Source organism: Lygodium microphyllum, chromosome 3, assembly GCF_053477565.2.
Source record: "Lygodium microphyllum isolate KBCC chromosome 3, Lygodium_microphyllum_v1.1.10, whole genome shotgun sequence".
Lineage (NCBI taxonomy): Eukaryota > Viridiplantae > Streptophyta > Polypodiopsida > Schizaeales > Lygodiaceae > Lygodium > Lygodium microphyllum.
In genome coordinates, this window is record NC_141137.1 from 28,315,288 (window position 1) to 28,331,159 (window position 15,872).

Sequence of the window (15,872 nt, forward strand, 5' to 3'; positions counted from 1 at the left end):
CCCTCCCGGCTTTGGGAAATCAGCCTCAAAATCTACCTACTCCCTCCCTTGCACATAAATTATCTTTACAAGGCGTGGTTATAAAAACCTAGGAAAAGTCATGTGTACAAGGCTAATGAAAGCCTTGTTACAAGCTTCTAAAGAAGCTTCCTGTCTTCTGTGACAGCAACGTGACATGGAGAGAGAAAGTAAGATGATGATGAGGATAAGGATGAATGTAATGATGATGATGGTGATGGAGATGGGGTAGGCGGCAGCAGCACTGCAACAGGCGGCAGCAGGCAGCAGCGTGGCGAACTTCACGGCGGCAATGGTGGCAACATGGTTGCTCATGATCCTCCCTTCCTTCGTTCCTCCCCTAGCTTAAAAGGGAGGTTATATAGAGTAAGGGGGGGGAGATAGCCTCCCACGTGGTTGGCTTGCATGCTTTCTCTCTCCCCCATGCTCTCCACATAACACAAGGTTTCCTCCATACTCCCTCTCCCCGCCATGCATCGGTTGGGGAGAGAGGGTTAATAATAAAAAAAATTGCACAATATTGACCATTATCCATTTACCTTTTCTACAAGAAGGGTGTTCTCGTGCGGCCTTGCGGTCTTCAAGCCGCAGCTTCTTATGCACCATACGGGTGGAGTTTATTAACGCGCGCACGGGGTAAGCACTTTACCACCTCATTTACCAATGCGGGAGATTATGTTAATTCACTTTTTGCACGGATTACGGGTCTTCAATATTTTGAGGCGGAAATATTACATTCTCTCCCCCTTAGAGGAATCGAGATGTCCTCATCTCGAGAAAAACTAGGGGTATTGTTGGTTGAGAGTACTTTCATCCATCCAAGTGGCATCCTCTTCGGGATAATCTTTCCACTGGACGAGGTATTCTCTCAAGGTTCTGCATCTGAATTGCCTCTCCCTTGTTGAGAGAGAGACAGAGTACGAGAGAGATACACAAGACATGCTCCCAAAGAATGATTCATATTGATGTAGAGTTAGTATATATAGGTGAGACCCAAGTCAAGTAAGAGATGATATATATAGTTGTAACATCCCCACTCAAACAAAGGTCTCTGGCTGCGAGTGAAAAAAACCCCTGGGGAGAACAAGGGAAAAACCCGAGCCCCTACACATACCTACGATACAAAAATGATTTACTATAAAGTTTTCTTGAATACAATGATACATGCCTCAATCAGTGAGACAAGAACTTGGAACAATACAAAGTGCATGTCTTAATGAGCTAAAGCGAGCTTCACTAAGAGCTTTTGTGAAGATGTCTGCAACCATTTGATCACTGGGACAATGCTCCACCATAATGGAACCTTTCTTGACTTCATGTCGAACATAATGATAATGAATAGCAATATGCTTTGATTTACTATGTTGTATATAGTCTTTGGTAAGACTAATAGCACTTTGGTTATCGCATCGAAGAGGTGTACTAGATGATGAAGGATGTCCCTGTCAAGATTATGGGAGAGAAGGAAGGAGTCTCACTAGTAGCTTTCTTGCTTGCACAATGGGGGAATACACACAAAGGTGGAGGCTGAAAACAGTTTTTCTCTTCTTAGTTGTGTAAGCCAAAAATAACTCTTATACAAAGAAATAGAAGAACCCTATATATGGGTCTCAAACCAAACTCAAATAACTAAGGTGGCATACTAACTGAGCCACAAACTAGAGTAGATAAGGATAGCTGTCATCTAGCTATTATTCATGGGCGGTGTATCAACCGCATCTGCACTGACAAGTCGGTGACATAAATGCACAACGGTCACCCTGGCATATCACGAGTGGAGCTTGATCTCTCAACAGTCCCAAATCTGCAAGTAGTTGTCGAAGCCAAACTAGCTCGCGAGCTGCTAATGATGCAGCAACATATTCGGCATCAGTTGTAGAAACCGCAACACATCGTTGTTTCTTGCTGGACCAAGAAACCAAACATCCATTTACAAAGAAACAATTTCCACTTGTAGATCGCATGGATAAGTGTGAACTTGCCCAATCAGCATCTGTATATCCAATAAGGTCAAGAGAAGTTGAAGAAGATAAAGAATAATCCTCTCGATGATGATAAATAAGACCAAATTCCTTAGTACCCTTGAGGTACTTAAGAATACGTTTTGCAACACTCCAATGAATAGGGAAAGGGAAAGAAAGATACTGTCCCAAAAAGTTAGCTGCAAATAAAATATATGGTCTTGTGTTTAAACCAATAAATTGAAGACAACAAACAAGATTAGCAAAAGGTTGATGAATGGCTGATTCTTCATTACGTGTTGTAGATGTACCCTTGGTAGAGCTTGAAAGAATGGGAGTGTTGGCAAAGTGCGCATTTATCAACCCAAACTTCTTAACAATATCATTAATAAACTTTGTCTGGCGAAGAAGAAGAATGCCTTATTGTCGGTGTCGTTTAACTTGAATACCCAAACAAGAATGTATCTCACCAAGATCCACCATTTCAAATGCAGTCAATAAAAGATTCTTCATAGCATCCAAGAAAGCAATATTATTTGACACAAGAATAGTATCATCAACATATAGAGCAAGAACAATAAAATATTTGTCCTCCCTTTTGATGTAAAGATTTGGGTCAGCAAAACATGCAACAAAACCTTTAGATGTGAGGAACTGATCAATCTTAATATAGCAAACACGAGAGGCTTGCTTCAATCCATATAATGCACGATGAAGCTGGCATACAAGATGCTCCTTTCCTGCAATCATAAAACCTTCAGGTTGCTCCATATAGATTTCTTCTTCAAGATCTCCATTGAGAAAAGCCGTTTTAACATCCATTTGGTGAATTTCTAGATCAAATAGTGTTGCAAAAGCCAAAATCATACGAACAGTTATGGAGCGCACAACGGGAGAAAATGTTTTTTGATAATCTACTCCTGCAATCTGTGAGTAACCTTTTGCAACAAGTCGTGCTTTGAACTTATCAAACGAGCCATCAGCTTTGGTCTTGGTTTTATAAACCCATTTACATTTGATAGGAACACGATTTGGGGGGAGTTCAGTAAGAATCCATGTACCTTTGGAGATTAAAGAATCGTACTCAGCTTGCATAGCTTCTTGCCATTGATCCCTTTGAGACGAATTGATAGCTTCCATATACGATATTGGATCCTCTTGGACAGACATAGCATCATCAAAGACATCATATTTAATAGAATAGAATCCATGCTCTATCTCAATAGGAAGATCGACATAGATCTCCAAATTTTCATCAATCTTCTTTGGAGGTGAAGGAGGTTTATGATCATTAGAATTAGTAGAATCACAAAGCAAGTAAGGAAATGCACTAAGCAAAGTCTGTGTATCATCTGAAACATCTAATGACCATGTGCCACCCATAGTCTTCTCATCAAATATAGCATCACGACTAATGATAACCTTTTGAGAAGAAGGATCATAAAATTTGTAACCTTTGGAATGATCTGAATAACCAAGAAAAATAACCTTTAAACCTGGAGGATCCAACTTATGTCGAGTGTCCTTGGGCACATGAATATAAGCAATGCAGCCAAATGTGCGAAAGTGAGAGACTGAAGGTGTCTTCCCTGTCCAAATTGTTATAGGAATTTTACCAGCAGGTGCAGTAGTTGGAAGATGATTTTGATTAAAAACAGCTGTTAGAAGTGCTTCAGTCCAAAACTTTCAAGACAAACCAGAGTGTATAAGCATGCAACGTATAGCATTAAGAATAGTGCGATTTTTGCACTCAACAACACCATTTTGCTTAGGAGAATAAGGAACTGTAAACTCATGATGAATACCTTGATCCTTACAGAAGTCATCAAATAGATTGGATACATATTCACCGCCATTGTCACTGCGAAGCGTCTTTATAGAGAATCCAATTTGAAGCTCCACACTTATCTTGTATTGTTTAAATATAGATAAAGCCTCAGACTTATGTCGAAGAAGATAGACATGTGTGTACCGTGAGAAATCATCAATGAAAGTTATAAAATATTGATATTGAGACTTTGAGGTAGGAAAAGGACCGCAAATATCGGTATGAACCAAATCCAAGAGAGCACAGGAATGTGATGAAGTAGAAGTGTGGAAAGGCGAACGATGGTGTTTTCCAAGTGCATAGTACTCACATATTCCCATACGTGGATGAGATTTAAGATCCATACCTTGCACAAGACCATGGCGATGAAGATCAAGAATTTTGGCAAAATCGGAGTGTGTAAATCGTTGATGCCATAATTTGCAATCTGCATCTCCAGGGGCAGTAACAACATTTGCAACTGTATCGTTCAATGATAGCTCAAATAGATTACCATGTCGAGGAGCCACTGCTATAGTATGCACGTATTTCTCTATACGACATTGATTATGATCAAAGCCAACAAACAAACCAAGATCAATTAGACGAGCAATAGAAAGAAGATTTCTTTGCAAATCTGGACCATGAAGAACTCCTCTTAATATTCTAGTGGATGAAACAGTCCCCAGATATAAATCACCCACTCCTTTGATTTTACAAGTCGTATCATCTGCAAGGTAATCAAACTTCTTGACAGGAAGAGAATGATAATTGTGAAGCCACTGCGATTGGTATGTCATGTTTCCAATGGCACCTGAATCAACGATGAATAGAGAACCATCATGAACATGAAGTACCTTTTCTGGAGAGATATCATGATGGACGAAATTGAGCTCCTGATGAGTATGATCATCATCAGTTATAGTTTGTTGAATAATATAAGCTCGAGAACGTTCTTCATCATATCTTCATTTATAACAACGACGAGATGGATGATCTGTATGTGCACAATAATGACAAGGAGGAAAACTTTTGGACGAGCGAGGTTGCTTTGTAGTAACTCCATGCTCCTCATCATATTGACGTGCCCAGCAATCAAAAGCCACATGGCCTTTCTTATCACAATAAGAACAATGTTTGTTAGGATAAGTAAGATGAGAAGATTTACTACCTTGATTAGGGCATCCACCCTGCTGAAAACGTGAAGCGGGATGCTTGCGAGCAACAAAAGCAGCATCAAAATCCCTTTGTTCGCGAGTGACCAAAACAGCATCAGATTTTTCCAAATGATGCTCATGACGTTGAGAATATTCAATAAGAGATATACATGCTTTGTCAAAGTGGATATCATCCTTGTTAGACAAAATAGTGATAATATTGTCATATAAAGGATCTTTGATGGTATGAAGAAGTTGAGTAACAATCTGATTTTTAGCAACACGAGCGCCGACAGCACCAAGCTGATTGATAATGTCTTTAAAAGCCTCGATATGAGAGTGCATAGAAGTACCAACCTTATATTGAAGATTCTTCAAACAATTTTGGAGATATAAAATTTCGGTGATCGATTTCTTCTCAAACGTTGAGATAAGATACTCCCAAACAGCATGAGAGGTTTCCAGATGAAAGACATCCAACATAAGTGAGTTAGGAAGTGCAGACAATATATAATGATGAGCCCCTTTGTCACGACGAATCCAATCAGTATGATCAATTTTCCATTGTTCAAATAATGGACCATTAGTAATCACAGAATTGTTATTCATCACATCAATAGGTTGAACTGGGCAAGAGAGGTCACCCAAAACAATATCAAATAATTCGTCACCTTCAAGAATTAGCATCATCTTTGCTTTCCACCCAAGAAAGCCTTGTCCTTGGAAGAAGGGAACCGAACGTTGGCCAGACGGATATCCGTTAACAATTACGCAATTGGTCATGCCTATATGTCGAGAGAAAACAAATAAGATGAGATCGCAGAATTTGCAAACCATGATCAAGACAAGCATAGTTGAGACGCATGACAATCAAAATAGGGAGATGCACGTAAGAACAACGAAAAGTATTGAGTGACTAAAAAGAAAGCCCGAAATAGAGAGGCGTAACATGCAAGACTAGATGACGCATATAAGAAAAGTGCTATTTCAGTCTAGCAAAGAACGTGAACGATAATAAAACATCGCTAAAAATTGCAAGATGTTTGCTTGTCGTAATCAACATCATTAACGAAGACGAGTGATTAACAAACTGTAATTGGGGATTAACGAACTGTAATTAGAATTACAGTTTTAAATAAAGAATCACAGTTTCGAGCAGAATTGCTATCTTGAATCCTGAACTGTCATAATTTTTGACCCAGAACTCCGATTGACAAGCAGTTTTGATAGGATTCGAGAGCACGACAAGAGCTACGCACTATTACTTCTAATTTGAACAAGTTCATGTATCAAATCATCACTTGTGCAAATAATTCAATCAAGTATAAACAATGAAACAACTTATCTTCCTTGTTGCTACGCATCCATAGCTCTGATACCATGTTGAGAGAGAGAGAGAGAGTATGAGAGAGATACACAAGACATGCTCCCAAAGAATGATTCATATTGATGTAGAGTTAGTATATATAGGTGAGACCCAAGTCAAGTGAGAGATGATATATATAGTTGTAACATCCCTAACATCTAAGCTCCTATTAGGCCGTAGCTCAAGGACTCCTTGGCTAGGCATTACAACTTGTTGATCATCAAGCACGTGACTAGGGTTAGGTACATACTTTTTCAGTAGACTGATATGGAATACATTATGAACCTTTAGGTTCTCAGGGAGTTGAAGTCTGTAAGCATTAGGCCTTAGATACTTGAAAATCTTGTAAGGTCCACAATACCTTAGACTTAGCTTCTTGCATTCACCTAAGAATAGGGAACTCTTCTTTGGACGTACACGAATGAAGACCATATCTCCTTCAATGAAGGATCTGTCTTGACGTTTTAGGTCTGCATAAGCCTTCTGTCTCGCCTTGGCGTCTTGGATGTCATGTCTTATTGACTTGATTTGGTCATCCATATCTTCCAGCATCTGCTTTGAAGCTTCAACCCTTAAGGTTGGATATGAAAAATTCAAAGGACTACGACAGTCGTGCCCGTACAATGCTTGAAAATGAGTCATCTGAATGCTTTGTTGGTAGGAAGAATTGTAGGCAAACTCAACCAGTGGCAAATATTGAATCCACTTTTTGGGTTCACAACAGTAGTGTGCCCTTAGCATATCCTCAATAACTTGGTTGACTTACTCCATTTGACCATTGGTTTGGGGATGGTAAGCTGTACTAAAACAGAGTTGAGTCCCAATGGCTTCGAAGATAGCCCTCCAAAAATGTGATGTGAAGAGAGAGTCACGATCACTAATGATTCTTCTGGGTAACCCATGCAATTTGAATATCTCCTTGATAAACAACCTTGCGATGTCTAAGGCTTTATAGTTTGTCTTAACAAGAATAAGATGTGTAGACTTGGTAAGCATATCTACCATGACCATAATGGAGTTGTATCCTCCCTAAACTTGGGGTAGGCCAATAACAAAATCCATACTAATGAATTCCCATTTCATTTGGGGAATTTCAAGTGGTTGCAACTTCCCTAGCATTTTGACATGTTTGGCCTTAATATGTTGGCAAGACAAACACTCGCTGACATATTTGAGAACGTCACCTGTAAGCCTCTCCCAATAATAGCTCTTTCTGATTGCATTGAGGGTCTTGGCATAGCCAAGATGCCCTGAGAAAGGGGAGTCATGGGCTTCCCAAAGTATTTTTTTCTTAAGTGATTAGCTTGCCGGTATACATAATCTCGTTCTATAGTAGACAAGTCCACTATCGATAGAGAATTCTAGATACTTAGCCTGTAGCATCGGGTCTTGATTCTTGATAGGGATCTCCCTTAGCAACTTCTGATAGGTTGGATCATGGCATGCCTCTTCTCTATCTAGCTCAAGAATTGGATTGTTTAGCATGGATACCTTTGTGGCTAGAGATCTTGCTGTTGATGGATCTTGCAAAATCAGAGAATTCAGAAAATGCCTTGCGACTGAGTGAATCAACAACTACATTCTCCTTTCCAGGCCGGTATTTGATTTCAAAATCATATTCCTCCAGCACTTCAATCCATCGACGTTGCCTCATGTTGAGCTCATTCTAGGTAAAAATCCATTTGAGACTTTTATGATCCATCACTAAGGTAAACTTGTTACCCAACAAGTAGTGTCTCCAAAGCTTGAGAGTATGGATGACAGCTAACAGTTCCAGATCGTGGGTAGCATAGTTCCTCTCATGGCTCTTCAGTTTCCTTGAAGAGTATGCTACAGGATGACCTTCTTGCATAAGCACACATCCTAAGGCAAGTGTGCTAGCATCACTTATCACTTCAAACTCCTTACCAAGGTCTAGAAGTTTCAGGATAGGTGCTGATACCAAGCTTTGCTTTAGTTTATCAAAGCTATATTGTTCAGCATTTGACCATACAATTGATGTTTGCTTCTTCAGCGGCACTGCAATCAAATCATAGTTTTTTATAAAGACCCTGTACCATCCTGTCAATCCAAGAAAACTACGTATTTCTTTGACAGTTGTTGGTATTGGCCACTCCAGAATGTCTCTGACCTTGTCCGGATCCCCACTGAAATTCATTCCGCTGATACGATGAATCCCAGATATTCAATCTATCACTTGAAAAATGCACACTTCTTCTTCTTGGCGTAAAGCTTGTGTGCCCTCATTGTTTCAAGAACAATGCGAAGCTGAGGTTTATGATCTTCTTCCTGTTTGCAGTAGACTAAGGTATCGTCAAAGTAGACGAGTACGAAGCCATCAAGATAGGGCCTAAAGATATCTTGCATAAGCCTGTTGAAGGTAGCAGGAGCATTTGTCAGCCCGAATGACATGATTATGAACTCAAAGTGTCCATATCTTATGGTGAATTCCGTCTTTGGGATATCCTCTTCCTTGATCCTTATCTGATAATATCCAGACCTGAGATCAATCTTGGAGAAGATCTTTGCACCTTGAAGACGGTCAAGAAGTTCATCTATCCTTGGAATGGGATATTTGTTCTTAATGGTTGATTGATTCAACCCTTTATAGTCAATGCATAACCGAAGCGTTCCATCTTTCTTTTTATGGAATAGCACTGAAGCTCCCCATGGTGAACTGCTAGGATGGATGTAACCTTGTTCTAGCAGTTTCTTGAGTTGCTCCTTCAGCTCAATTGCTTCCGGGATGGACATTCTATATGGTCTCTTTGCAATTGGTGTAGCACCTGGCACTAGCTTGATTTCATGATCAACTTCCCTTTGAGGTGGAAGTTTTGTCAGCTCTTTAGGAAATACATCTAGTGCCACAATCAATCAAGGTTCTGAAGCCTTTACCTTGATAATCCGATGGAGTCTAAATCACCGAAAATTGGCGATTCGGGCCTTTCTTGTGAAGAGCGACATGGACTATTACCCTCTCAAAGTCTGCTTCCATGGTTGGGTCTTCTTCATCACCGAACTCCTTGTCAGCAACACTGGTGGTCCTCCCTCTGGCCCACGTGGTAGCTCCTTGGCCACGGATGGTTCCTTGGGATGGTCCTTGATGTTGTCCTCCGCCAAGATTGGGACACTGCCTTTTAAAATGATCGGGCTCATTGCAATGGAAGCAACGGAGATTGCGGCCATTTCCTTGGGTAGGAACAAAATTATTGATATTGTTGGTCCTAGCTTCTTCCTTTGTCCCTGATTTTGGCCCTGCATTCTCTTGGCCTGGGACCTATACACTCCCTTTTTTTGATCCTTATAAGACCAAGTCTTGTTATTTCTTAGCTTGGTTTGCACCTCCTGTATTATGGGTGTAGCTCAAATGAGCGCATCCTGAAGGTCTATTGGGCGCATTGATTTGAGGCCGATGTTTATGGGTGGGTTTATACACTCCCTTTTTTTGATCCTTATAAGACCAAGTCTTGTTATTTCTTAGCTTGGTTTGCACCTCCTGTATTATGGGTGTAGCTCAAATGAGCGCATCCTGAAGGTCTATTGGGCACATTGATTCGAGGCCGATGTTTATGGGTGGGTTTAATCCAGCACAAAACTTCGACACCTGTTGTGTCATATCCATTTGTGGCGCATACGTCAAAAGAGAGACAAACTTTAATAGGAAGCATCAAGGGATAGACCAAGCTGCTTCAGATCATAGAACTCGTTCATCTTTTGCTGCATGTGGTAGGCAAGTGGTAGATATCTTCCTCACACAACTCTTTTTAGTTTCTCCCAAGTAACTGACCCTTCCGATATCCCTTGGTCTCTGCACCATTTCTTCCACCAAAGTCTTGCTTCATTGGTAATCTTCAATTTGGTGAGCATCGCTTGGTTAGCGGGTGCAGTACACCTGCCGCTTAGAAATAATCCTCCATGGATTTGATCGAGATCTCGGCATCAGTTTGGACAGCCCTTCCCTTAGGCCCTTCCCTTACCATCGATTCTGGTGGCTTGATTTGCTTGAGAAGAAACTTCTTCTCCTGAATCATGGCCATACTTGTTGTAGGGGTCGGACTAGGAATCTGCACTTGAGGTTGTGCCTGGGCATTGAGATTCTTAACGTTAAAAACTTGCTAAGCATTTCTCACATTACATTTCATGCCCAATTCAAATTTTAGCCAAGTGACCTAATCACTTAACTTCTTTACCAATACTCACAGTCATAACAGACATTGATAAAAAATCTATTTCATTCATATGGGCATAGCCCTATCGAGTACAATTGGGAAGATGAAACAAGCTGATACATTAATTCGGGGAGAATATGATTGTGTTACATTCAGCTACGTGAACTGAGTAATAATATGGATTGGGGTCATGGATTTTTAGGAATCGATAGGTCATTGGAAGATTAGGGTATCCTTTCCTTTGATACCCGTTCTTCTCATAACGTCCCAACACCTTGATTCTGTCGGCAGGGATTATTCGAGTCCCTTCCTCGTACACGTATGTGTTCTGCTTGACCTTTCGACCGCCGACATGTAGGGTTGCGTTTGCGTGACCCTCAACAAAGATGAACAGCTTCATGATCCTTAAGTTCTCCATCCACTTGATTCTCTTTAAGTTGGTCCGAAGGTACGCAAGTCGGTGGGTAGCTATGTAATAGATTCCTGAATCACCCGTCCATCTCCGTTCCATGTACAGGGGTGAAGGATTGTAGATGCGATCTAGGATATTCATCATATCAATCCTCTGTCGATAATACGAAGCACACATCGCAGTCATAAACATAACCTGGAACACCAAGAATCTGTTCCATGCTTCGCGACTCTGCAAGTCAGTATTGATAAGTAAGTAAGGAAATGTTCTTAATAGAAACATTTGCTCTACTTCTCCTCATTAATGTTTCTTGTAAATATTTAAATCTTGTTGGTTTGCTCTGATACCAACTGTAACGTGTCCACTTGTTCACTTGTAGGACACGTCTTAGCAGTCCATCAGGAAGAGAGTCTAGAAAGTGCCACCCATCACTCCCACGGAATGTCACACAGTTTGCGATCTAGCTCTTCTCGAGTTTGCCATGAAGCAAAAGCATTCCGGCCGTTCCCACTTAGGATTGACCTGAATCACGATTTTCCTAGTGGTCAAGTTCCTAGAACGGTAGCTAGCGTCGAACCCCAGGCAAATTACTTTACATAGAAACATCATGGTCGGAGAATGGAAAATGAGAGGGATGCAAAGCTCTTCCTCTCTACCGGTAAGGCATAGTCCCATTCCGTTCCCCTAAAACAACATAAATTAGGACTCTAGTATCCTAGATTCTAAGTCATCGTTCCTTGCTGTCAATTTCCTTCAAGAAAAGTTCTCGGCCCACCGGGACCACCCTTCCGTAGGACGGACCCATGGTCACATCCACTGCACTTTCCTCAAAGTTGCTTTAGTTATCTAATTACCTACCACATTTAGTTTGACAAGCAAAAACAGCTTTCTTAATTAGGAAATTTATCACCAGTTCCTTTGCGTAATCTTAGCACTGACATAGAAAAGCAATGTAAAGTAAGTTCCTTTTCAACAATTTATCTTATTTATCAGTCTTTGCAATACATCATATATTCCAGCCCGTAGGCTATTCCATAATCCGCCCGAAGGCAATCCATAATCCGCCCGAAGGCAATCCAGCAATCCTCAGGGATTACTAATCCAAGCTTCCGCTCGTAGACTAGTATGCGGGCCTCGAGATCCAATCTTGGGCCTCTTGTGCAGGACCTGGAGGAGGCAAGGGATTTACGGCCAGAGTCCCCCCCTGGCACCCAAGCGTCCTCCTGCTCCAAGTAGCACCCACAGAGAGACCTCTTGCGGCGGGTTTAGTCCACGTACTCGGCATGGCTAACAACCCCCTTGGATAGGGTTAGGCAAACAGTCAGAGGTAACAGAAGCAGCCTCTCCCTCCATGCCTTCAACTTGAATCATTAGTTATTTTTCCAGCATTAGATTCTTTGAGCAAAGAAGAACAAATAGTGCTCCTAACTATATAAACACAATCAATCCAGTGGTCGTTTATTTGGCCAACTGCTAAGGTATATTCCTTTTCTCTAAATGCATCCAGCATTCGATCCGGGGTCAATTGCGACTTGGCAAGATCCCCAAGGGTTTCGTTGCTTGTTTACCCTTTTATCTTTGGGTTAGGGTTTATACCTTGTTAACCCAATCAACAAATACCTTACGTTTCCTATTAGGGACAGTAAATTCCTAGGCAATCTCATCGCCCTAACTTGATTGGTCAATTGCCTATTAGGCAATGCATAACTTTCCTAACTTGGAAAATGAGTCCAAAGAAGGGTGATATAGCAGGATGACTACTCATCCTCTTGCAATTTAGTCTTGTACTTAGAATCTACCAACCTTGTTCCAAGGAGTGGCAAATCTATCTTGTGATTTAAACACAAAGCCATGCGACATTGCAACTTGTTGCATGAGATAAGTGTCACATCTAACTTGTGGGATCCTTTTCCCCATCGCTTGGTATTCCTTGGTCAAGGATACCTTGGTCAAGATGTAGGGTTTGGGAGTCTTCTTGACCCAACCCAACCCTAACCTTACTAGGCTGACAACGTTTGGCCCTAAGGTTTCAAAATCCATATGGAGGTCTAATCTTTGGTCCTAAGGTTTCTAAATCCATATGGAGGTCTAATCTTTGGCTAATTGATCCTTAGGGTAAAAACCCTAGATCGTTCTTGCATAGGCATTCAACTAACCCTAGCATTCTATGAATATGAGTAGGATCTTTGGGATTGGAAGTCTTGACTTGGCATCCCAAGTGTGATACTAGGTAGAATTTTTAATGTACTAAACCCTACCTAGTACTTTGAAGCGTTCATCGTACCAACTAGTTATGCTTTTACGAATCCCTTGAGGGTTTTGCCACTACGAGTGATCTACCTAAAATGATCTAATTGTCTTGTGACGAGAATTATCTTTGCTTAGAAGAGATGCAAATACTTTTCCTACGAAATGCAAATAAATAAATTCAAGATACAACATTCCGTGTAAGTATGCGAATCATAGACTTTTCCTTCTATGCAACTATAGGGTTTGCAATGACCATTTCTTTTCCTTGCTAAAATCTATAATGATGCAATGGAAACAAGATTTAATGATTGACAATTTAGAACTAGTTCGTATAGAAACCTACGTTGAGTTTCAACAGGAACTATACCTATAAACCTTTTGTCCAATGCATTGAATTCATGATTTAATATGAAATGCATCTTTTTCTAAAACAACTTCGATAAAGAAGTTCATGCATGACGAATGTCATAAGACTATTGTTGACTTAATCCATTCAGCAGCACTTAATCCGACTTAAAAATGCAAGCATCCTCGTATACAACAGGTAAGTTCATGGTTTCCTTTTCATGCAATGCAATTCTTTGGATAATATTCAAGGGCGTCTAAAATTAACCTTTATACGAATCACGTTCATGGATTTTAAATCATAAGAGCAACATGCGACAAGCTCTATCCTTCTTAGCACGATCCCTGTTTTAATTTATGCATTATACATTCAAGGGGATTGTAACTACCCTTGTTGACGGGAGTGCAAGCAATTTCAATTAATCGGCAGGCACTAAACATTGTAAATCGAATAGATGAGTGCATTTAAATTTTTCTAAAAAACCATCGTGCTTAAACGCATTCCTTTCATGCAAGAAATACAATTGGAACCTAGGCATGAGGACTCACAGTGATATCCATGTGTAAACTTGGGTTGAAGGCTCCTTCGTGTGCACCTTGTGTCTTTTTTTTGGGGGCCATCGATGACATAGACTCTTGACTCCCCAAACTCGTCCTTGCCTTTATCCGATCTACAAAATCCATCTAGAATTTGGGAAATCAGCCTCAAAATCTTCCTACTCCCTCCCTTGCACAGAAATTATCTTTACAAGGCGTGGTTATAAAAACCCGAGAAAAGCCATGTGTACAAGGCTTATAAAAGCCTTGTTAGAAGCTTCTACAGAAGCTTCCTGTCTTCTATGACAGCAATGTGACGTGGAGAGAGAAAGTAAGATGATGATGAGGATAAGAATGAAGGTAATGATGATGATGGCGATGGGGGTGGGGTAGGTGGCAGTAGGCGACAGCCTGGCGGACTTCACGGTGGCGATGGCAATAGCACGGCTACTCACGATCCTCCCTTCCTTCCTTCCTCCCCCCAAACTTAAGGGGAAGGTTATATAGAGTAAGGGGGGGAGATAGCCTCCTGCATGCTTCCTCTCTCCCCCATGCTCTCCACATAACACAAGGTTTCCTCCATACTCCCTCTCCCCCACCATGCATCGACTGGGGGGAGGGGGTTAATTAGTAAAAAAAGTTGCACAAAATTGACTATAACACAAGGTTTCCTCTCCCCGCCATGCATCAGCCGGGGGGAGGGGGTTAATAGTAAAAAAATTTGCACAAAATTGACCATTATCCATTTACCTTTTCCCCCAGAAGGGTGTTCTCGTGCAACCTTGCGATCTTCAAGCCACGGCCTCTTATGCACTATACGGGTGGAGTTTATTAACGTGCGCGTGGGGTAGGAACTTAACCACCTCATTTACCAATGTGGGAGATTATGTTAATTTTCTTTTTGTGCAGATTACGGGTCTTCAATATTTCGATGCAGAAATATTACACGACCAATGCATTTGTGTGAATATGGAACTCCTTTGTCTAGTCAGGAGGTTGTAAGATGGGTGCTTTGATAAGGCACTATTTTAGGGTATTGAAGGCTTCTTTGCAGTCATCAGTCCAAAGGAAATTTGCATCTTTCCTTAGGAGGTTATGCAGAGGGGCTACCTGGGTTTCAAAATATGCAATAAATCTTCTGTAGTAGCCCAAATGGCCAAGAGTTCCTCTAATTCCTTGAGGTTTGTTGGTATTGTCAGTGCTGCAGTTGTTTCAATCTTTGCCAGGTCTGTTGCAATCCCTTTGTGTAGAGACAATATGGCCCAGAAGAACTCCTAATGAGATGCTGAAGACACATTTTTCAAGGCTAAGAGAAATCCCATACTCTCGGCATCTATCAAAACATTGCTCTAGGTGTCTCCAATGCTCCTAGATTAGGCTATAGACACAAAAGACATCGAGATACATCTCAATAAAATCATGATAATGGTGTTGAAAGGCAACCATCATCACTCACATTGGAAGGTGGCAGGAGCATTACAGAGCCCAAACGGCATCACTCTGTAAGCATAGGTTCTCCATTATGTTGTGAAGGTTGTTTTGGATTGGTCCTCTTCTAGGATTTGGACTTGGTTGTATCCACTAAATCCATCCAAGAGGGAATAGAGCTCATGGCCTGCCACTGTGTCCAACAGTTGGTCTGTGGAAGGGATACGGAAATGATCCTTCTTCCTCTTGGAGTTCAGCTTTTGAAAGTCCAAAAATATTTGAGTTTTCCCGTTTTTCTTGGGTACGACCACAATGGATGAAACTCATTCACTGTTAGCCACATGATAAATGAACTCTGCTTCAAGGAGGTTCAATAATTCAGCCTTCACCAGAGCAGAATAATTGGGATTGATATGCCTTTG